The sequence below is a fragment of the Ictidomys tridecemlineatus genome, chromosome 3, assembly GCF_052094955.1.
Source record: "Ictidomys tridecemlineatus isolate mIctTri1 chromosome 3, mIctTri1.hap1, whole genome shotgun sequence".
Taxonomy (NCBI): Eukaryota; Metazoa; Chordata; class Mammalia; order Rodentia; family Sciuridae; genus Ictidomys; species Ictidomys tridecemlineatus.
In genome coordinates, this window is record NC_135479.1 from 53,541,495 (window position 1) to 53,565,895 (window position 24,401).

The 24,401-nt window shown below is 40.1% G+C and overlaps 1 protein-coding gene across 1 annotated transcript in view; it reads right to left on the reverse strand.

Annotated features, from left to right (window-relative positions):
* Window positions 1-24,401, reverse strand: part of Stx8 (syntaxin 8) — a 248,456-nt gene that overhangs the window by 168,255 nt on the left and 55,800 nt on the right. The window lies entirely within an intron of this gene.

A 24,401-nucleotide genomic window follows, 5' to 3' on the forward strand; every position in this document is an offset into this window, starting at 1 on the left:
TCTCTGGTCTCTAGTACTTACTAAGTACAATATTGAGATTCCTGGAGAGCTGTATGTGCTAAACAAATCTCAAGTATGTGTCTTAAGTGAAGAGTGTAAGCATATAATAAATGTTCAAAACAAATGTAAAGGGGCTGGGGTTGTGGCTCAGTGGTAGAGCACTTGCCTCACACAGGTGAAGCACTGGTTTTGATCCTCAACACCACATAAAAAATAAACAAAATAAAGTTATTGTGTTCACCTACAACTAAAAAACATTAAAAAAAAAAAAAACCCAAGCATAGAAGCCCAACACAGGCACCAGCTACAGAACATAAAGTGCCCTCTGATGCCAACCTCATCCTCCCCATCACAAACTTCACACCAAGCCTTTGAGTTTTTTAGGTTTTAACGTATTCCCCACCATGAAGCTATTTGGAATTATCCTTCTCCCCCAAGTCATCCAATTTTTCTTCCTTTCTCACCAAAACACTTCCTCAGTAACAAGCAGAGGATTATGACTTAAGGGGTTTTTTTGTTTTATTTTAAAATTGGAGAAATGTCAGGCATGCTATTTTCAGACTGATTTAAAAGCTCTGGTGTTATAACTAAACAGAGAGAACAAAGATGCTAAAATATTAATCATCCTGCCCAGCTGCCCACTGGGAGTAGCTGAAAATGGCAACACACTGCTGTCTTCTGGCCTTGTGTCTACATTACTGCCTGTACAGCTCACAAACACTCCCTTTCCTGAACATATGGAGCAATCTCAGGAAAGAATTTGCCTCAGTGAACCCTGACTAGCCAATCAAAACCAGAAGGTTCCAAGTTCAGTGACTAATATCAGGAATGAATTGTGCGTGGTGAAAAGGAAATTTGGTGTGCTGGGGAAATTTATACCCTGAGATCAGTCATATCACAGGTGTGCAGGATCACCTGGAGAGACTGAACTTTAAAAAAGGCGAGTTCAAACATTTCTTCAAGCAGCACGCCTGTCATCACAAGAGTATGAAAAACCCAACAGTGCTATGCAGTATCTGATCACTCTAACAACAGCAGCAGCAATAGCTGCTATTTAGGAAGGACGCCCAGGACTGAGCTTGGGGCAGTTGCTGCACTGAGCCCTGCATCCACATGGTTGTATTTAGTTTCATCCTCACAACCCAGAAGGTAGGTGGTGTTATCCCTGTTCCACAGACAGGGAACAAAGCTTGGAAAGACTGAGTGAACCACTCTTGGTCACACAGCAAAAAAATTGATCTTGATCCCTATTTATATGGTATTCTTTCCCCCTTTCTCCTACCCTGATATTCATTCATGGGGGAAAAAAAAAAGGTGGTGGTAGGGAATTAGATAACAGAAACATTCAAACATAAATAGCACAAGTAGGTACTTGCTGTGTAAGATGGCCTCGGAATACACAAATGAACTTATTTCCAAAGGGTAAACTAAATTCATTAATCACCTTGGGAGATAAATTAAGTACTACAGGTTGAACATTCCATGTCGAAAAATTCACAATCTAAAATGCTTCAAAATCCAAAATTTTTTGAGTGATGGCATGATGTCACAAGTGGAAAATTTCACACCTGATCTCACGTCACAGGTTACAGTCAAAACACAGGTGCACTAAAAATATGTATAAAATTGCCTTCAGGCCATGTTTATCAGGTAGATATGGAACATAAATGAGTTTCATGTTTTGACTTGGATTGTATCCCCAACCAATTTCATTATGTATATGCAGATATCCCAAAGTCTGAAAAATAAAAATTAGGTATCTAAAATACTTCTGGTCCCAAGCATTTCAGATATGGGATATTCAACCTGTACTTCCAAGTTGAAACACATTTTTGGCTTTTGGGAATTCCTTAAATTTGGGAAGTCAATGTCTTACAATGAAACAAGAATTTGACAGACATTTGCTAGGTCTTTAAAATCTAAATAAAACAGAAAAAAACTCAAGAAGGGAATTACATATTCCTATCCAGTTTCATCCTCAAAGGTATGGTGATATTAAGTCCCTTACACAGTAACATAGACCTACAGAAGTAACACAGAACTTCCTCCAGTACACCCTTGATCTGACAGGGCTAACTGGAACAGTAGTGTGGCCCAGTGGCTCTATGAGAACCAGTAGGATCTCAACACACCTTCTCCAATCACCCATAAAACACACATCACGATACCAGCAACAATGAACACTTACTGAGCGCCAGCTATATATTAGGCACTATGCTAAGCCCTTTATGTGCTTCATCTCATTAAATCTTCATGACAAGCCTATGAGGTGGGTGCTAATATCATCCCACTTTATAAGTTAAGTGATTTATTTGCTTGAATCCCAGAAGCTTCTAGAGTCCTCTCTCTTAACCATGAAGGCTTTGTTACAGGGGGTGAAATCAAGGCCTGGCTCCAGAACTCTGCAATAATGTAACCAACATTCTACTGTCCCCAGTGTTAAAGATATTAATCCACTCCGTCCTTACTGACAACACCGTGACCAGAGGAAATCAGCTAAGAAGACCTTTCCTTTCCCTTGAGAAGTGGAAAGGGTGTTGAGTTAATGAGGGGAAGAACAGAGCTTCTTGGAGAATGGCTCACTGTGAAGGGGGAAGAAAAGCGATGTGATCCAAACCACCATTCCCATACACTCTGCTTCGCCGAAATGCAGGCGATGCCCTGACCTGGAGGAGGGGTGCCCGTTGTGCACACTCCAGTCTCCAGGGAAGCTCTGGGCACAGGATGATAAATGATCAGAAACTTTGGGATGCAAAATCCAGGGGTCACCTGCTCTGAACCTCTGAGTTGTTCTGGTCACGTTAAGGGCCTGTCATCCAACACAGCCATTATTCCCCCTCAGTATTTAAACAAAGGTTAATTCAGGATAGAGAACACTACTTGGGGAAGAGGTGTTTGTCAATTTTTGTAAGTAAAGACAGCCGACAAGTTAGTTCCTAAGGGAAACCATCTTATTTCCAACTGAACTGAGAGAGTTGGGCTCTTTAATTGCTTTCTTGTGGGAAACTGTTCCAGTCTCTAATTCAAAATCTACCCACTTCAACTTTCTCTTTTTAAACAATCCAGTTAATAATAAGAATTACTAATGAAGGGTTAAATAATTGAAGTAAAACAGACAAAAAAGCCTGAGAGCTGAGCACGTAGCTCAGTGGTAAAGCACACGCCTAGCATGCATGAGGCTCTGGGTGCAAGCCCTTACTATGTAAAAAATAAAAAATAATAAACAGCAACAAAAACTATAAAGTCTGATTTTTTTTTTAAAGGTACAAGGCTGAGATGCTGACGTTGAGTTAGTGATTAGACTGTAAAATATACCAAATAATCATTTCTACTGGGTTTGGGTTTTTAATTCTTATTTCACAAGTTCTTGAAGTAAAGGCTTTCTATCAGCTAACAGATTGATTCCAGTTATTTTTGAAAGAGCTGTAACAGAATTGCAGTTTTTAAACATAAAAGGCCTTAAAACATACATCCCATAATACTATACATTTAACCCTAAAAGATGAAGAGGATAAACACAAAGTTTCATATTTTTAGCACAGTTTACAAAGTTACAGTTGCATAAAGCATTATACTGGCTTCATTTCAAGGATTTTAAATATCTCACAAAAATGTTAAGTGTGGGCACCATCTTCAAAGATTTGCATTCTAGGGAACTCTTACAACATCTGACCTGGTCGATTTCTTACTCTTTACCTATAGTTTTCAAATGTTTAATACTGGCAGATGAATATTCATGTGTAGTGATCTGTTAAGGTCTGTAAACAAGTCAAAATAACACCTAGTATTTTGCCAGAGGAATGTTAGAGTTCATAAACAAGTCTGGATGTTGCCTGGCAAAATGCCAGAGGGAGTGGTTTGAGAAGTAACAAAATCGAGCCATTAAGTGTGGAGATTCCTTATTGGTTGACTGATGTATCTAGTTTATGCTAATTAAGATAAGCTGTGCAAAATGTATAAATAGCTCTGTTGTCCTACAATAAACGGCTCCCTCTCCTGCTGTATCAAGTACAGAAGTCATTCGTCACCACTACACACACCCCCATTATTATTCCACCCTTCAAGGAAGGCCCCAGTCACTGGGGGTACTGTTGGCAAATTGCCTTCAACTATCAGCCTCTGTATGATGATTCCATAGGCACTCCCCAGAAAACATCCTGCACACCAAACTCCCTCTAGATTCTACTCCCTAGAGAATCTAATCCACGACTCAACACATGGGTAAGAAGAAGAAATGCACTTTCAAGGTAAGTGGCTCGAGGTGGCAAGATGGCTGAACAAAAAACTTTCATATAATTATCTTGCTACCATATAGAGAAGGTTCTGTGTGACCTACATGCCAATGGTCTTTAAAATCCAACCTAGGAGAAGGTTGGGCAGCTCAGCCTACGTTGGTCAAATACAGGAATATAATTCTGAGACAGTTGGGGTACTTGGTCAGCCATCAATCTCCTTGAGCACAGTGAATACTCCTGATCCACTTTAATGTATCATGAATTCCCAGATGATCAGACATATCCCCATCCAAATCCAAGTCCAAGCCTATGTCTCTCTCACACACACATTCCCACTCCCACTCCTGAAGATGTCTCATGTCACTCCCTCATCCTTCATGTGGAAAACCGAGGCCCAGCCACAGTTTAGTGATATAAGTCAGGTTCAGGTTACATGTACATAAGTGATGAAAGATGAAAAGACAACGGATTACCTCCTTAATTTATGTCTCACACCACTCCTTCAACACCAAACTCAAAACATATCTTCCATAAACAAAAGGATTTACTTCTTCCACACTCTTTGCCCATTTATGGCAAAAGAATGTATTATTTTTAAAACAAAGTGAACAAAGATGGCCACTCCGGGGCTCTTTGATTAGATGACAAATAGAAATGGTAAAATGGATGTTCTCCTTTACTCCCTAGAAATGAGCTTAGAATGAGCACAAACTCTCCATGAGTTAGGAGTGAGTCTTGAAGCAGAGGTGAAGTCACTCCTTGCTCTTGAAATTATCCTATGCAAAGGACCCAGGGGGCAATTACACAAAAAAATTGGGAGCTTCCTTGAGTTCACTTATTCACAGATACACATTTATCATTAAAGCGTATCAAAGCCTTCTTATATACATACTCTAAATGACTAGTTGTTGACTTTCTGGAACATAATAAACACTTTAGTATTTCAAACTAACCAAATTGGTCAACAGAAACCTCTCACCTTTGATATCAATCTGTTTCCCAAACTGTTTGAAATGGTTAAAAACAACAACAAAATAAAGACCCCTTATCACTGCGTTCAAAATGTTTTCTCCGAGTTGCCTCTTCTGGCAGGACTGTCCAGATGGAAAGAAAGAGAACGTAGTCTCTTTCCCCAAAGTAAACTGTCAAGACCGCATTACCTTCTGGCTCAAGCTCCTTTAAGGATTCTAAATCAATTCAAACTACTACTCAGCAACTTCATTTCCTTTCTCATGCTGTCTTTCCCTGCTTAAGCACTTGGTTCTAATCAGACCACTTCCTTCCTGCTGCTTTGGTTTTTATTACCAAAGTTCTTCAGTCTTTTTCAGCACCCCATATGCTAAACAACTTCTAATTTTGAAAGCACATTCTCAGAGAACCTAAAGAGAAGTCAGGTTCAACCAAAGATCTTCATTTCAATGATGGTAATGACTTTCAAATATTCTAGATGGTATTATTAAAGAGCTAAGCTATGTCTTCAATAGTTGTCACCACTTATTTTGGGTGGAATTAAGGGCATTCTGTGAGACTTCACACTGGAAGAGAACCCCTGGAAGTTTACATCTGGTTTCTACTGGACTTCACCCGTGAGTCTTTTACATTCACTGATTTTGTTTTGTGTCCTTCTGCTGTGATAAATTGTAACCATGAGTACAGCCAGTTGATTCTTGTCATTTGTAGTAGTTAAGTTGTAAAAGTCACCACAAACACTGAATTAGCAAATACTGAATCAGTGCTCCTAAGAGAAATATGTATATCTCTATATAAATATCACACATAGATTATAATCTTGAATCCTAAAAGCAACTCATTCTGGAAGGTTCTTTTTCTTCTGGGAAATCAGCAAACCTGGGTGTGGCCTGGGGTGACACTGAACATAGCCTCCAAGAAGAGCTCCAGGTTTCCCCTTCCTGCAACTGTTGCTGAGGAGAAGGAAAAATATTATTCTTGTGCCAGAGTGGCAAGAGGTGGAGCTTTCAGTGTGACCTGCTCTCTGCATCTGTGATCCCTCAGACTGTTCCTCTGAGATTCTCTTTGGCCTTTCTTTTTGGCTTGCTATTCTGAAGAGCATTCTCCAAATCAGCTGCTACAGCTAGATGCGTCCATGGTAGCCTCCCTCCTGAAGGTCAAATAGAAACTGTGGCAAAGCCCAGGGGAAAAGCAGCCTGATGAGTCACCTACACTGGCTGTACCGAGACCTGAGGATAAATGTCCTTTTCCTTGACAAGTGTTTCCCACAGCTTTTCCTCTGGAAAACCCTTGCCTCTAATTAGATGGCCTCCCAGACTGGTACAAGCCAGGAAGGATCAAGACCAACACATGGACCTAGAAGAAAGCAGCAAAGGAGATACTAGGCCAGAAAAGGCAAAAGGAGTCCTTGTGACTAAAAAATGGGCCAAACACAAATCCTCATCAGGGATAAAGCTAGCACCAAAGCCACATGACAAACACAGTGCATGTGTTATCAGCAGATTCACAGATTCTGAGTTCTTTGCTATGGTGTAATAAAATATGTATAGTCTTTACCCCTGGTTGCTGGCAGGAGCTTCAAAAACCCTTTATAGCAGTACCTTTTGTTTTTCATAATGAGTGCTTTTGGAATTACACTAAAGAGGTAACCCATGGTAGGCCCTTAGATGATTTTGTGAGAAGGACTGGTCATATGAATGATTAGAAGGTTGAAACTCTCGGGGCATCACCCTACAGGAAGGGGAAGAAGCCTGGAGATTGACTGAATCATTGGTCATCTGATTGATCTCAATCAAGCCTATGTAACAAAGCCTCCATAAAAGCTCCTGAACAAGGTTCCGGTTGCTGCTGGGTCAGGGACATTGCAGTATGCTGCAGGGATGGCTCGCCAACAGAGCACAGGGGGGCTCTGCCCCACTGCCCCTCACCCTGCCCTGTGTGCTGCTTCCATTCGGCTGTTCTCAAGTCGCATCCATTGTGACAGTTCTGTGAACTGTTCTAGTGAATTATCACATTCTGGAGGGGGTTGTGGGAATCCCTAAATTCATAGCCAGTCGGACAGAATACTTACAGCTGGTATCTGAAGTGATGACAGTCATGTGGAAACGAGCCCTTAAGCCTCTGGAGTCTGATGCTAACTTTGGGTAGTGCCAGAAATTGCTAGATTCCCCAATTGGTGTCAGGCAATTGCTGAAATGACCTACTCTCCTCTTTGCTTTTTCATAACCTCGTTACTATAAATTAGCCCCTTCCTAAATAAAGACTGAATTTTCTGATAAAGACCTGGTTGCACTCTCACCAAATATTTAATGCCAGAAGTACAAAGATAATAATTGCCTTCTTCCGTCTCTAGCTGTGTTCTCTTTGGGGACACTCGTCTCTGAACACATCAGATGAGAACTTGGTGGTGCCACTAAATCATAGGGGCCCTCGGAACACCTTTAACAGACCATATTAAACATTTATTTTACTGAAGCCTCCAGAACACCAACTGTTTCAGTGGAATAATTTCTGTAGCTACTGGGTCCTTGTAAAAATATAAGAGACCCTGAGGTCAAGACTATGGAGTAAGCATTCATGGGTGCCTCCTTTCTTCCCAAGAGCACAGTGAAATAGCATTGAGGATTTAAAAAAAAAAAAAAAAAAAAAAAAAACAAGAATGAATCCACAGTGGCCCTGACAGCAAAAGGAGTCCTATCAATGAATAAATCATTTGAGGCTTAGTCACTTAAAGAGATGGGACTATACTGAAAAATCACCAAAACCCAGGGTTGGGGGGGCAGTGAGGGGTACAAATTGAAATACATGAAGCTCCAGCAAGGAGCCCTTTCTCCCTCTGGAGCACTGGAAAGGTGCCAAGCTTGTAGTTGGTGGCTACTAGCAGCCACTGAATGGCCTACAAAGTAGTAGCTGTAAGGCAGATGTCAGGGCCTCTGAGCAAAGAGTTGTCTACTAAACAGCTGAGCCCAGCTGCCCCGAGCCTTGTCCTGTGGGGCTCCCAGTTGGAGCCCTTGAACAGCTCTTTGAAGAGTGTCTATGGTTTTGGTGTCCAGGATAGGAAATAAGTCAAAGAAGAGACTCAGGAGGGAAATATATAAGAGACATCATTTCACCCCAAAGTTAAAGTCCTCCTTATATGACTAATTTTTTGGTGAGAGTCATAGCAAAGGCTCATGAGTCGGCTGCCACCCTCTCCCACCTAACCATATACCAGAAGGGAAACCTGCCTATAGGTGCACACTGTCCACTACAGAGCACACAGCCCATCCTCACTGTCAAGAAAGCAGTCAGTTGGGTAAATAAACCTGCCTCAATATGAAGAGAGCCTATTCCAGCTACCTTCCTACTCAAAACACACACACACACACACACACACACACACACACACACACACACACACAAAGGCCCTTCTCTCAAAAACATGAAGGGTCAATAAAGATTTAGCAGATATGTAAGGAAAAGCCCATGGTATGTGTATTAGTTTGCAAAAGGGCTGTCATAACAAAGCACTACAGACCAGGTGGCTTCAACAACCTTTATTCTCTCCTAATTCTAGAGTTTGCAAGTCCAGGATGTCAGCAGGGATGATGTCCACTGAAGCCTCTCTCTCTGGCTTGTCTTCTCCCTTTGTTTTCACACAATAAACCCTCTGTGTATCCGATTCATAATTTCTTCTTCTACTTTTAATATTTTTAATTGTAGATGGATACAATGCCTTTGTTTTATTTATTTATTTCATGTGGTGCCGAGGATCCAACCCAGTGCCTCACACGTGAGAGGCAAGCGCTCTACCACTAAGCCACAGCCACAGCCCTAATTTCTTCTTCTTTTAGAAGATGCTAGTCATATGGTGCGCACCCTAATGGCCTCACTTTAACTTCCTTAGAGACACTCTCCAAATGCAGTCACATTCTGAAGAATGTCAACATATGAATTTGGAGAGGGAACATAATTCACCCCATAACAACATGAAAGAAAAACCGTGATTAACAAATCAAAACTCACCTCAAGAAAACAAAAATAACGTACATAGATTGATTCTAACTAGCATCAATCAAAGACAAGTTTGCTACCTTAAAAACACATTTCCATTAAAAAAAAGCAATCATGAGTATTAAAGCTTCTTGGTATTTAAAACTACAGTTCCTTCAAATTAAAAAAAGAAATCCAGCCATGTGTGGTGGCACACACCTATAATTCCAGAAACTCAGGAAGCTAAGGCAGCAGGATTGCAAGTTCAAAGCCAGTCTGGGCAAATTAGTGAAACCCTGCCTTAAAATAAAAAGAGCTAGGGATGTAGCTCAGTGGTATGGCACCCTTGGGTTCAATTCCTAGTACTACCAAAAAAAAAAAAAAATTCCATTTGAAGAGATGAGGAACAGAAGGGATACAGCAATTATAATAGGAGTCAGTAAAATGTCAGTAAATCTACATAAAATACCACTAAAGAAAAAAAAGGAGGCTTTGGTTTAAAACAACATGAAAGATGAGGAGTCTAAAGGAAGGTTTAAGAATTCTAAACTTGATTTATTCAGAGACATTTGCTTTAGACTTTGTTAGAAAAATATAAACTTAGGTAAGCATGTTAAAAATGTGGTGGCCCAAGGTGGGTGGCTGGAGTATCCCATTCTTGGGTGGGGAAGGGGAAATTAGTTTTCCCATAAAACTGCCATTTCCCAGCTTCTAGCTTTCTCTGGAAAGCTCACTTCCAGCTGCTTACAAGGCATAGGAACCCTAACCTCAATCTCATCCCTGCGTGGGGGTGGAAACACCAGGCCCTAAGGTCCATGTCAGGCTCCGTTACCTCTGAGGCCACATGGCTCCCATCTAGCCACCAGCATGGAGTAGCAGCTTCATTTATGGTGGTTGGAGAACTGCTTTTGTTGCTTTCAAGATCAGCTATGAATTTGAAAACAGTTTTAAAAAATGTTTTATCTAGCATTTTTTGTGTGTTAAATAAAATTTGTAGGAGGCCATTGATTTGGGCTAGGCTCCTGTACTAAGCCCAACAGACCAAACCAACATGGAACAATTCTTTCTAAATGAAACTGACTTAGGAGTTTCTCGTGTAACAGATGGGGGCTAGATATAGCAGCTGAACTGCAGTCACTCATAGGCAGGCAATCAATTCAAATAAAGCAAACCAACTATGTTCACTCCCATTCTTCTATTCATAAGTGCTGCCTGATACACTGCAGCCCCAGAGTTCTATCAGTTTATTCTGGATAGGAGGGCTGCCCGATTCTAGAATCGTTAATTAAAGTCAATTAAGACATTTATATTGGTTATAAATTTTCTCTTTTGATCCGTGTTTGGAAAAGGGAGTAGGAGGGCTCAATGACTAGCTCAGTCTACCATTTTAACCATAAATCTACACCACAGAGTAAGTAATAAAAAAAACACCTTCAGAGGGCTTACCATGTAGGCATCACACATATTAACCTCCTTCATATTCACATCAGTATAAAATAGGTTCTAGGTAGCCCCACTTTATAGATGAGAAAGTTAGGATTATAGAAACCCTGACGAGGTACTGGTTAGTAAATATCAGAGGCAGTTTTGATCTCAACCCCAAAACATTACCATCATGAGTTTTGTTCATACCATTTAAGAAGTATTTTCAGTCCCTCTTCCCCAATCCAAACATTAGGTAGGATTATACCTCCTAGTGGTTGGATGGAGCTCCTGCTTAGTTGTGAGTGCTAAGATGGAAATTAAATTGACTTATTACCTTGAGGCCTGAGCGTTTAAGGGCAGGGACAAGACCCCAGAGTACAAGTGCCCACAATGCTTGAAATGGTACTTGTTCTATCAGAGATCTTAAGTAGTTATGTCCAACACTGAACCTCAATGGAAATATATTTAGAGACTTCTTTAAAAGTCTGTTGATTTAAGCCACTTATATATAGGAGCTGGCTATTTGTTATAACAGCAAACCTAACTTCAAAAACATTTTTCTCAACTATTTTTCTAGATGAAAAAGTGTGGGGGACAGGAGGAAATACTCACTAAAACAAGAGAATATATGACTTGCAAACCCGTACAGCTAGCTATTCAGGTTAAAAAAAAAAAAAAAATGTCATGGCCAGTGCTCTATGAAGCTAAGCAACCAAATTCTCAAAGCCAATATTAAAGTTTATCTATTAAACTTATCTGCAACCAATGGTCCCAATAAGATGGTAGCAGTAGTAGCCATAAAACAATAACATATAAATGATTCTATGATCCAAGAACCACTGTGGGACCTTCTAAAGAAAATAATACAGGAAATATAATACACAAAAGACAGAATGATAAACTCACCGAAAAATTACAAACATACAAGATTCGACATAAGAGAAGTAAAGTAAAAGCAATGAAGGGAAAGTTAAGCTCAAAGAACTTTATAAGACAATCACAAAGAGTTTGAAATGTTTAAAACTCTCAATAAGATCCAAAAAGGAACAGAATCTATAAGGCAAGACAGGGGCACTATGAAAGAAGAACAAGTGATCTGGATAACGCACTTCTAGCTAGAGATGTGAGGCTGAATAAATTACTTCGCTGGCTTCTGCCCTTCCCAGAAACCCCATGAAAATGATGACATGGTGATTTTTATTTTTGAGACACAACAGACAAAAAAGATGGAAGCGAAGACATCAGCAACAACATTTGGAAAGTTAAAAAGCTTAGTTATTTGGCAGGCATTTCCTTGAAAATGAGTGAAGTAAGCATGTCACTTTGAAGGAAAATGACCAACAGTGTTGGTTGGGCTAATAAAAATTAAGTTTTCAAGTGGAAATTAGAATCTTGGAAAACTTCTATCTGCCACCACAGGGCTTGAAAGCTTCTCAATACTTAAGACTTTCCTGATGAGATCAGTAGTCATATTAAATGTGATTTTAAAAATAGCATATAATGAAATGTGTCCAGATTTGGAAGATCTGTTTAAATCAGTGAACCAATATTTTCCAATGATTGATGCATGATGTTACAAAATCATGCATGGGTAAAACACACATTTGAAGTGAGACAGACCGATAGAATGTAATGGAACACAGTACAAAAAAATGAATTGGTATGGTTTCATATTCCACATTGCAACTAACCTTTTAAGAAACTACTACTTGTTAAATTTTGGTATAGCATCAAAGAAGAAAAATTACAATATCTGGAAAGGTTATTAAAATATTCCTTTTTTTCAACTACATATATGTGTGATACGTATTTTGTCTACATCATCCAAAATGACATGTAACAATAGATTGAATACAGAAACGGATACAAGAATCCAGCTGTCTTTTATTAAACTAGACATACGAGAGGTCTGAAAAAAAATGTAGAACAATGTGACTCCTAATTTTTTGTCTTGGAAAATATAGCTATTTTTCATGAAATTATTTATATTAACATGATGGCCTACTATTTAAAAACTAATTAATAAATACTTTTACATTTCTTTCAACTTTAAATACAGTAAGTATCAAACAGATATAATCCAAACAAACAAAAGGTCTTGGGAATTCTCAATAATTTTTAAGAACATAAAGGTCCTAGACAGCAACTTGGAGAATTGGTTCTAAGTACAAGTAACCAAAAGAAAGTCTATATAGTGATATCAGATGAACAAACCTAAAGACATTTATATAATGAACAAAAAGATTTAACAAATATGACTATACACATACACAGTAACCTTTACATATCCCCAACACATATACTTAAAATCTATACATATGCCTAATAACTTTTCCTTCAAATTTATAAAACAAAAAACAATCCAATCACATGGAAAAGCTGCTACATTCACAAACACTGAAGGAGACTTTACCACATCCCTTTCAGGGACTGACAGAAACAGAGGGCGTAAAGACATGTGAAATGTGCACATGAGTAACAAGGCTGCTCTAATAGGTTTCATAAAACCCTGTCTACCAGACTAAAGATAGACATCCTCTTCAGCCACACGTGGAGCAGTTATAACTCAGAGTTGTTACTAAGCCTCAGAGGACATCTTAACAAATTCAAAAGAAATGGTATCATACAGAACACAATTCCCTGATCCTTCTGCGACTCCATGACACAATCAACAATAAAAAGATGATGTTATAGTTGGGATCTTGACTGTCCCCCAGGGTGGTCATATGTTGAGGTGGTAGAGCCTTTAAGAAGTAGACCCTAGCAGAAACACTTAGGTTGTTTAGGGCATGTCCCCAAAGGGGATTATGGGACCCCAGTGGCTTCCTTTTTCTCTTTTTGCTCTCTAGATTCCGAGGTAAGTATTTTTGTTCCACCATATACTCCCACCATGACGTGCTGCTTAGCTACAGGCCCAAAGCCAAAGGATTGGACTGGAACTTCCAAAACCGTAAATCAAAATAAACCCTTTCTTTTTATAAGTTGATCATCTCAGGCATCTTGTTATGGTCACAGAAAGCTGACTAATAGATGGTTTTAAAATGTATATATTTAGAAATTTAGAAACAATGAGATAAAAAATCAGTTGCAATTATAAAATATAATAAACTTAATTAAAATAAAATCACTAAATATTTATAGGGGATAGACGTGCTTTTTGAAAGAGGATTTATAGTCCTTGGTATAAAGAAATAGTATAAATAGTAAAAGAAATAGTATAAATTAGTATGGAACCCTAGTTCTGTTTAAAGTTCCTATTTCCTGACTAAGCTGTTAATTGTAGCTAAAACACCCAGAATTCCTCCCTAGGAAAATATAACCCCTGTACAATCTCATCTTGTTAGATTTTATTCATTACACACTATTTTCCAGACACAAAAAAACTTTGATGTCTGAAACTTACAAATTCTCTCCAGCCTCCAAGATTTCATATGAGATGTCCCATCTCCCTAGAAGGCTTCACTATGATCTCTCTTTACTGGCTAACTTTTGGCCCATTCCCAAAGCCAAAACCTCCTCCCCACCATTCAAAAATCAGACTTTTTCGGTCATCCCTCCCCATAACCACCTGTTCTTTTCCTGGATAGTACGTCTCACAATTTGATAAACTACTTTTTTTGAGATGTATTTGCTTAATATCTATTTCCGCCCGATAGATTGTAAGAATAGTAAAAGATATGACCTTGTTTTAAATTTTGTGGCTGTTTTTCACTGTATCAAGGGTCAGTCACACATAAAGCTGGTACCTGGTAAATATTTGTTAAATGGAACATACCCATTGCCAATGTGGTTGGTTATCCTTGCTCCTAAAAATTGGCTAAACGGCTTAACATTACTATGGAACAATGAAAAAAATGCTACTTATATATAGCATTTTAAATGTTAAAATATTAAATTTATTTAATGTTTAAACATTTAGATAGAGGTGTGAAGATGAAATTATGTAAGTATATTATATGCTAATATGCACAATATATAATTATATATTAAAATGCATAATACATAAGGAATATGTATTAGAGAATTATGTCTCCCTCATTTTAAGTATAAAATACAGATATAATCACAGAATTGATAAGTAGCAAATTGAGTAATTTTCCATAACTGAAACCTCTGGCCTTATTATGTGACACAGGTTGATGGTCACACCTACCCCCTGAGCCCTGATCTCCTCTGGGCAGACTCACCTTTCTCATCTCCTCCCCCTGCTCTCTGCATTCTGGTACACTGACTGGCATTCTCTCAACTTTCTTGATAATGTATGCTCCTTTGCAAACAAGAGACTTTGCATATGCTCTTCCCTCTGTTTGAAATGGACTGTCCTTTGCTTTTCGTACAGATAACTCCTATTTATCATTTATTTATTCATTTATGTTGGAGTGTTGGGAATCAAACCTGTGCCTTGTGTGTGCTAATAAGCACAAGGTCTACCACTGAACTCTACCTCCAGCCACCTTTTTTATACTCCTAAATCTCCACTTAAATATCACTTCCCCAAGGAAGGCTTTCCTCACCATCAAACCATGCCAGATTCTCCTGTCATATGCTCTAGTTACACCCTGCTACTTACCACAGTCCAATCACCAATGGCGTATCTATGTAGAATCTGTCTCAACTGCCTCCCTTATGAGACCAAAAACTCCATGAGGGTGGGAACCATGTTTTTTGCCATAGCTGTCAATGTGGGGTCTAATCTAGTGCTTAGCACTTAACAGGCATTCAGTATCTGCTTAATGAATATACAATTTGGAGAATGTGCTAAGAAGGAAAAAAAACAAAACAAAACATTACTTTGGATTTAGGAAAAAGAGCTTACCAGAATAAGGCCTTTTCTTATCAGCAAGGGAAAAAGTTTATTAAATCTAGACAAAGGACATTTATGGAGTTAGTCGGCAAAATGTTTGAACATATGGACAAATGTGGACAGAAGGAAAGGTGAGCTGTCATTGCTGCTGCTGATTTCACACATCAAGAGAATTTACGATGCCTTCTGGGAAGATCTTAGAAGAAAGAACAGATGAGAGTCAGGGATGACTAGGTAGAAGTTCTTGCAGAAAAGATGGCAGGGGGTAGGGCAAGGGAATGACCTCATGAACTCCTTTCTAGCCCAAGATTCTCTGAGACTAAGCAACCTGCAAATTTATTTATGAATGAAAAGCAGACTCCATTAATCCCTGGAGCACTGAATGAATCTCATTCAAGGAAACCTGAAGTGAGACCAGCATAGCCACTTAGAGAAAACCATTTCCCCACCTGACAATGATATTCTTCCATATCCCAAATTTGAGAAGGGGAAGGTTGGGTTCTTGAACCAGGACCATGCATAAAGGCCAGCTTGACTCATAATGTTTCCAGGGCAATGAGAAGTTGTCACCAGGCTAAAGCTCTGAGCAGTGGAGCAGGGTGGGAGGTTTCCCTCCTCACATCCCACCTGCCAAGCAGAAACAGTAGTCCCTCCACTTCAAATTCATTCATGTTTAAAGAAGCAGTTCCTAATGATCTTGCTTTCTTCAAAAAGTTAACATACTTAAGTTCTGGGTAAGCAGCATAACATTGTTTCTGCCACAGCCACCTCTTCACACTCGTGTATTTTTTTCCTAATTCAATTCAACAGGTCCATGCTAAGCAACCTGGGCACCATTTCTTCAGCTCCTCTAACCCTCCACTCATCTAACATGTGATCACAGCAGCAGGAGGGCCAAGTGGAAAGCTGCTTGAATTAAGCCACAAGTCACTATAGCAGGACAGGGACAAAAAGCAAGTAAGGGCTCTAAAGCAACCTAGATTTTAACAAAAACGAATCTTCTTATAGCCATGTTTCCCAAACTTCAGCACTTGAAATACCTCCTTCAAATTTTTTGCCATGTTGATATTTCATCTGCACCATATATGCTTAATGCTTTTCTTTATATTAATTCACTGTTCTTTTTATGACGCATACAAGCTAACTGAATTAGAAAATTTTATAATGCTGTGAAATGATGGGTTTTAAATGCTACTCATTTTTATTTCTCACCCACAATAAAATATACAACTATTAAAATGTTAGATGTTTCTCTCCATATGACCTAAAATACTCTTGCCTAGCATGCTTTGGGAGATTCTGATATTGGGTAATACACAAAGAGGATTCTTCACCAAACTGTCCACATAAAATTTTCCTGTGCAAGACTAATTCTGTCAAAGAGCTAAGAAAACAGCTTGAGAGACTTGGGATAAAGGCTGAATTGGGTACTAGCAATGTAAGCCTCCTCTTGTGAAGTCAGCTTAAAAGAAATCACCTCAAGAGCTAAGAGAGCTAGAGACACATGGTAACTCCAAATACATTTTTTTAGCATAAGGGTGGTTAATCTGAATTCACTGACAACTGACAAAAAGACATTGAGATTACTATCATTAGTTTCCTGTTCCTGATATAACAAAGTATCCCAAATTTAGGAATTTAAAGCAACACACACTTATTCCCTTACAGTTCTAGAAAAAAAAAAATGTGAAGCCAATTTCACTGGACTGAAATCAAGGTGTCCCTCCAGGGGCTTAGGGGAAAACCCATTTTCTGGCTTCTAGAGCTTTATTCCTTTTATCTTAGTCTGTGGCTCCTTCCTCTATCTTCAAATCCAGGAAGGTTTGCTTCTGTTATTATATTGTTTTATTATTCTATGTCAAATCTTCAATTCTCTGTTTTTTGTTTTTGTTTTTTGCAGGTGCTAGGGATCAAATACAAGGCTTTGCATATGCTAGGCAAGCACCCTACAACAGAGCAACACCTTTTATAAGGACATCTGTGATTGCATGTGGGGCTCACCTGATAATCAGGGATAATCTCCCCATCTTGGTAGCCTTGACTTTACATAACTGCAAAGTTCCTTTTGCCATATAAGGTAACGTTCACAGATTCCAGAGATCAAAATGTGAGTAACTTTGGGGAGGCTCATTATATAGCCTACCACATTATTTTTCTCCATTTTCAACATGAAAATTCAACTAATCGATGAATGGCAATTCAGTGATGTATATGTAAAATTAGATCATTTTGTGTTAAGGAGAAGAATTTTTCAAAGGACACACTGGTCTCCTCAATCCCAGTATTGGTGATTTTTTTTTTGGGGGGGGGATTGGTTTTGTTTTTTTGTTTGTTTTGGGTTTGTGTGTGTACACACTCTTATAGGAGATCCAGGCAGAAGCAAGAATGTTATCTTTGGGGTCTGGAATGTCCCCTAAGTCACATGTGTTGAAGGATTTGTCCACAAGGCAGCAACGTCCAGAGGTGGGGCTTTGGATCATGGCTTTGGACACAATTGGATCATGAGGGCTACAACCTCATCAGCATATCAATCCATTTGATGGATTAATAATTTGAATGGACTGCTGGGAGGTGGTAGAAACTGCAAGCAGGTTGGGGCATGGTTGGAGGAAGTAGGTCACTGGGGCATGTTCTTGGGGACTACATCTTAGCTCTGGCCCCTTCCTCTCTTCCTTTTTGAATTGTGGCTGTCATGAGCTGTGCAGCTTTCCTTTACTATGATCTTCCACCATGATGTTTCTGCCTTGGAGCCAGCCAACCATAGACCAAAATCTCTGAAACCTGAGGCAAAAAACTGATTAATACGAGAAAAGAGAGGCTCACCCGGGACTATTATGCCTCATAAATGTCTCTTACCTTTAAGAAAATAGTAAAATTTCAATAATCCAGGGTGTGGGCACAGGCAGAATAGGGATGTTAAATTCTTTTAGGCAAAAATAAGAGACTGACCTCCTCTACTAAGACATCTGTAGCCAGGATAGAATGGCCCATGCCTGTAATCGCAACAACTTGGGAGACTGAAACAGGAGGATTACAAGTTTAAGGCCAGCCTCAGCAATTTAGTGAGACCCTGTCTCAAAGTAAAAAATAAAAAGGAGCTAGGTGCAGTGACACACACCCATAATCTCAGCAGCTTAGGAGGCTGAGACAGGAGTATGGTGAGTTCAAAGCTAGCCTCAGCAAAAGCAAGGTGCTGAGCAACTCAGACCCTCTTTCTAAATAAAATTCAAAACAAGGCTGCAGATGTGGCTTAGTGGGCAAGTGCCCCTGAATTTAATCCCTAGTACCAAAAAAAAAAAAAAAAAAATTTCAATTCATCTTCCTTCTTCTACAGTGGAGCTGAATTGCTGTCTCGTAAGTGGTAGTTCCTTTTTTAAAAATAAATGCCTAACAAATTGGTCTAATTCAACTTGGCAAATATATAGTAAATACTTTCATGTTCACTGTAGCTATACCCTGATGTCTACAAAAACCTGCAAGATTCAGTCTGTGAAGTCTTATTCGTGTTCGTTAATTTAACAAGTATAATCAACACTATCCGCCATGTGAGCTGGCCCTGCAGATGCAACTGAGAAAAAAAGGGAAAGCCTGGCCTCGAGGAGCTTGCAGCACAGCTAAGGACAAGTCACTTGGTGAGTGACAAAAGCTCTAGCCATGGAAAAACAAAGTGCTAGGGGAGCTTGTGGCAGGGGAAGAGCTCCCAAAGAAAACAATGCCCTAACCTAAACTGAACTGAAAAGAATGAGTCAGCTCCAGCCAAGGCAAGATATTATTGGCTGGTGTGGGGAAGGGAAGGAGAGCAACAGGGCGGGGAAACAAGAATGGGCAGAAGGGTCCCTATCAATGGAAGAAACCTCCACACAGCATCAGAGGCCAAGCCCAACACACCGATACCACTGAAAGACTTGAAGTGGGCCAGTGTGGTGGGGTGTACAATCCCTGTGGTGGGGAATGCAGTGACTAATCCATGGGGAACAAGTGTGAACTTTTCCAGAGTAACAGCAGGGTGCCAACCAAACCTGAAAACTTGAGCTGGGTGCAGTGGTGCACACCTGTAATCCCAGCAGCTCCGGAGGCTGAGACAGGAGGATCACAAGATCAAAGTCAGCCTTAGCAACTTAGCAAGGCCCTAAGCAACTCAGTGAGACCCTGTCTCAATAAAATACCAAGAAGATCTGGAGATGTGGTTCAGTGGTTATATGCCCCTAGGTTCAATCCCTGGTACCAAGAAAAAAAAAAAAAAAGAAAGAAAAATTGATAACATGAGTCTATGTTCCAAAATGAATTCTCTGAGATAAGGTACAGGAAAGTTAGAAAATAAAGACAAGAGGCAAGGAGTCCGGCTGTTGCAGTAATTCAAGTAAAAGGTGACAGTGGCCCAGAACAGGCTGGTGGTGAAGGACAGCAGTGGAAAAATTCTAATGATAGCATTTGGTGACTCACCAAGGTTGAACAAGGAAGCAGTAACTGAGCAGATAATGGGGGCATTCAGGGGTAGGGGGACATAAGGCCTGGCCTGCACCGTATGTGTATGTGCACACATTCCATTTAATAAATAAAAACTAAAGGTGGAAGTGCAGCTCAGTGATAAAGCACTAAAGCACTTGCTAGCATACATGAAGCCCCAAATTCAATTCCCATCACGGTAGGGGGGGGGGGCAAAACAACTGTCTGTATATTGTTTTCTGCTGTTAAAATCAGAAAGTAAATCAAGAAGTGAAATGGACAACAAGCAAGAGAAAAAATAAGAGACTTAGAGAATTAATCTAGGAGGTCTAAATCTGACCAATAAGAGAAAATAGAGAAAAATAGGAAAAAAAAACAATAGAATTTTCCAGAATGAAACTTCTAGATTATAAGGGGACCTCAAGCACCCAACACAATAAATAAAAATGTACCTATATCAAGGCATGTTGACAAAATTTCAAGACATTGATGGTAAATAAAAGATTCTAAAATATTTCAGAGAAGGGAAAATAGGTCACATGCATGCTACTCAGGAGGCTGAGGCAGGAGGACTGCTTGGATGTTTGAAGTTAGCCTAGGCAACACAATTAGAGCCAGTGTCTAAGTGTGTGTGTGTGTGTCTGTCTGTCTCTCTCTCTCTCTCTCTCTCTCTCTCTCTCACACACACACACACACACACAGGGTATGGTGGCACATGCCTGTAATCCCAGGGACTTAGAAAGCAGAGGCAGAAGGACTGCAAATTCGAGTCCAGCCTAAAGAACTTAGCAAGACCTAGTCTCAAATTTTTTAAAAAGGCAGGTGGGGACATAGCTCGGTGGTAAAGCATTTTAGGTTCAACTTCCAGTACTAAAAAAAAAAAAAAATCATAATGATATAATGACAAAGAGCTTGAAAGGAAAGGACACCCCTGTGGCGATGGGCCAGTCTGCACAGAAATTCTGGTTCTACACACCATTTCCTAGTAAAGGGAGCCAGGGACTCTTGAAGACATCTTATTCTTGCAGAAAGCAAGGACATGATCACAGACTAGCAGAGAAACATCAAAAGGACCGGCCAACTGGGGATATCCGAGCAGCTGAGAGAATAATGAAGACCCTCGCATGCTGGGAGAGACTTGCTCTCTGTGCCATCTCACCCTCGGAACCGTGCCTCTACAGTTCTGTGTGGTGCTGCTGTTGAGGTTGGGCCAATGCCAAAACTAGGTCTCAGAGCATCGACTTTGGTCAAGTCAACCCCATTCATTTTTCTGCTTTCATGTTTTTAAAAAGTCTTTTTGAGCATGAACCGTAAAGAATTTCTCAATAAACCAGCACCATAGCTCTTGGTTTGGGAACAGCCTCTGGGTGGTCTGTCACAACCCCTTGTGCCCACCAATTCTCACAGTTCACCTTGAGCTGAAGCACACAAACTCAATGGTTCCATGAGGGGGATCTCACTGGCTCAATGCCCCTCCCTCCTGCCATTCCTCCTTGGCCAGTGTACATTGGTTTGGGTGTCCCAGCCCCGGGGTTTTCGCTTCACTGCTAATCCTCTCCTCATTAGGCCCGGTCACTGGCATATGAACAGGGTAATGACTGGTGTGGGTCAGGCTCTCTTTAACTCTCTATGAGAAGACTGAAAACAGAATTTCTAAATTGAAGATAATTCGACCCTTTGGTTTTGTGGTTATGTTCTAAGTACAATGATTTTGTTAGTAAGGTTTTGATACTTGATTCCAAAATGGCCTGGCTGGCCATTATCCCGGCCTATTGTTTCTCTCATTTAATGAAAACCAAAAGAATCATTCAGTAGTTCGGTAAATCATATGGAGATATTTACAACAAAAGTGGTATCTTTTTCCAGTACCCCTGACTTATGACACACTCGGATCACAATAAAGATCCAGATGGGGCTGCAATTCTACACTTACCACCTATGGATATAACGGCCTTTGTTCACTTTAACAAAACGAATGGAGGCTGACTGTTGTCCTGGCAGGAATATAATTTTTTATCCTCAGAGAGTCTCTCTCTCAGTTCCTGTGAGAGAAAATGGCTGACTCTGCCCTATCTCTGAGAAGAAAATGTGCACATTAGAAAACCACTAGCTTAACTGTCGTCTCCCTGGGAGGCCACCACAGAGAAAACCCAGCTTATGTTGGCAGCTAAGGGAAAAATACCTCATGTTTGTCTATGTACACACATACCCACTCGGGTCTCAAATGAAGATGTGCATCAGGGAGACACAGAGGAAGACAGGGCTAGATCTCTTCTCGGCATATTCAATAAGGACTGGTTCTCCAGCTTGGCAGTATATTGAAATCAATCTGAGGAGCTTTAAAAAGTACTGCTGCTTGGGCCCCAGTCCTGAAGATTCTAATTTACTTGGTATAAAGTACTATGGGAGACAGAATAATGGCTCCCCAAAGATGCACTTGTCTTTGTCCTTGAAACCTGTGACTGTGTGAGATCACATGGCAACGTGGCATCCAGACTGCAGGTAGAATTAAGGCGGCTAATCAACTGACCTGTGAGTGGAGAAATTACACTGGGTGGGCCCCACGTAATCAGAAGGGTTCTTAAAAGCACAACAGGGAGGCAGCAGGAGCAGAAGTGATGCAAGAAGAACTCAAGCTACTGTTGTTGGCTTTGAGGATGGAAGAGGAGGTCATGAGCCAAGGAATGTGGGTAGCCTCTAGAAGCTGGAAAAGGCAAGAAATGGATTCTCTCCTAGAGCCTCCAGAAAGGAACATGGCCTTGCCAACATCGTGGTTTTAATTGAGTTAGGCCATGACAGAGCCTGTGACCGATGGAGCTGTTATTTTAAGCCACTCACTCTTTGTTATAGCAGCAATAGAAAACAAAGCTATAGCTTGGGTGTTTCAAGACTTAAAAAGCTCCCCAGGGGATTCTAATTTGCAGCAAAGTATGATAACCAATAAACTAAAAACAAGATAAAGATGTGCTGATGTATGATTGCTTATGCTGGAAAAAATATGTGATTTCACCATATTTTTAGTAAGTTCCCCATCAAATAATATACCTCCTTAACTTCCTGTCCACACATCACATGCTGGGCATGTTTTACTAGTTTGGGGCCAGAGTCTTTTGTAGTCAGACCCACTGAACAGGCTAAATTTCTTTGGGATAAAGAACAATTTTACACCAAATAGGAAGATTTTTTTTTTTAAATATTTCTGGGGATCCAACCCAAGGCCTCACAACTGCGAGGCAAGAGCTTTTACCGCTGAGCTATATCTTCATGTTGGCAGATTTTTCTAAGAAGTTTATTTTCTTGCCAATACTATTTCAACCAAGGAACTCGCCAACAACTGAATTATATGCAAATACATAAACTGCACTGTCAGGAAAAGGACAAAATTGTTTTCCTCTCTATACTGAAACTATGAAAAACCACTTTCAGGATTATACAATGTTTCTCCATTTGCTTTAATAATCTATATGTGATAGATAATAGATGTGATAGACAAGTGGAATAATACTCTGGGAACAAATGAATTCATTCTTCCTAGGAACAAGAAAAAAAAAGTGCCCATTACACAATTTTGACAGGTACAACCCTCCCTTCACAGCGAGACTTCATCCATACCAGGAATTCAATGCTGGCTCATACATGATGGTAACTTTCCTTGAAAGCCATTCCATCATGGTACCAATACCAAGAGCTAAGACCTCAGAACCTTTTTCTTTGTATTTTTCCTTCTACTTCACCTTCCTTGAAAGGAGGCTGGTGTAACAGAAAAGTCAGTCATAATAGAATTGGAAAACCTGAATTGGTATTTCAATCCTGTCACTTATAAATGTGACATTATGAGGATGTGGCATTATGATGCTCTCAGCTGCTCTGAGTTTTGTCTCTAGCCAAGATGATACTGCCTTCATGATGCAGTGTAGACTAAATGAAATGACAGATGACTGTGCTTATCATGCAGCAGGGGGCTTCTGTAAATGCAGGTTTCGCCAGAGCCTCGTCCTGTTATACTCTCATGTACCACCCCTATGCTAAGTTTCTCCCACCTTTTCCTTTTCCTGTCCTCTCCCTGAGCTCTGGTACCATATCTCCAACTGTCAACTTGACACTTCCATTTGGCCCTCTCACTGGCATCTCTGATGGGACATGTTCAACCTGGTCTTATGCTCTTTACTCACAGTGACTCCTCTCAATTTCCCTCTGTCAGTCCCAGTAAAAGCACTGCTGGCCCCTCGAATCTGTCCTTTCTTTTCCATTCCTACTGCTAAGACTCTTGTTCGGGCTCTCATCCATTTTAGACAGCTTTGTGACACTGTGATCAAATATCTGACAAGAATAACTTGAAGGAGGAAAAGTTTATTTTTGGCTCAGAGTTTTAGAGGTTGAGTCCATGGCAGGCCAAGTCCATTGCTCTGAACCCAAGGTGGGGCAGGACATCATGATAGAAGGGTGTGCTGGAAAAGCACTGCTTACCTCATGGTGGCCAGGAAGTGGGGAATGGAGGACAACCATAGAAAGATGAACCCTTCATGCCTTCAGTGACCCACCTCCCTCCG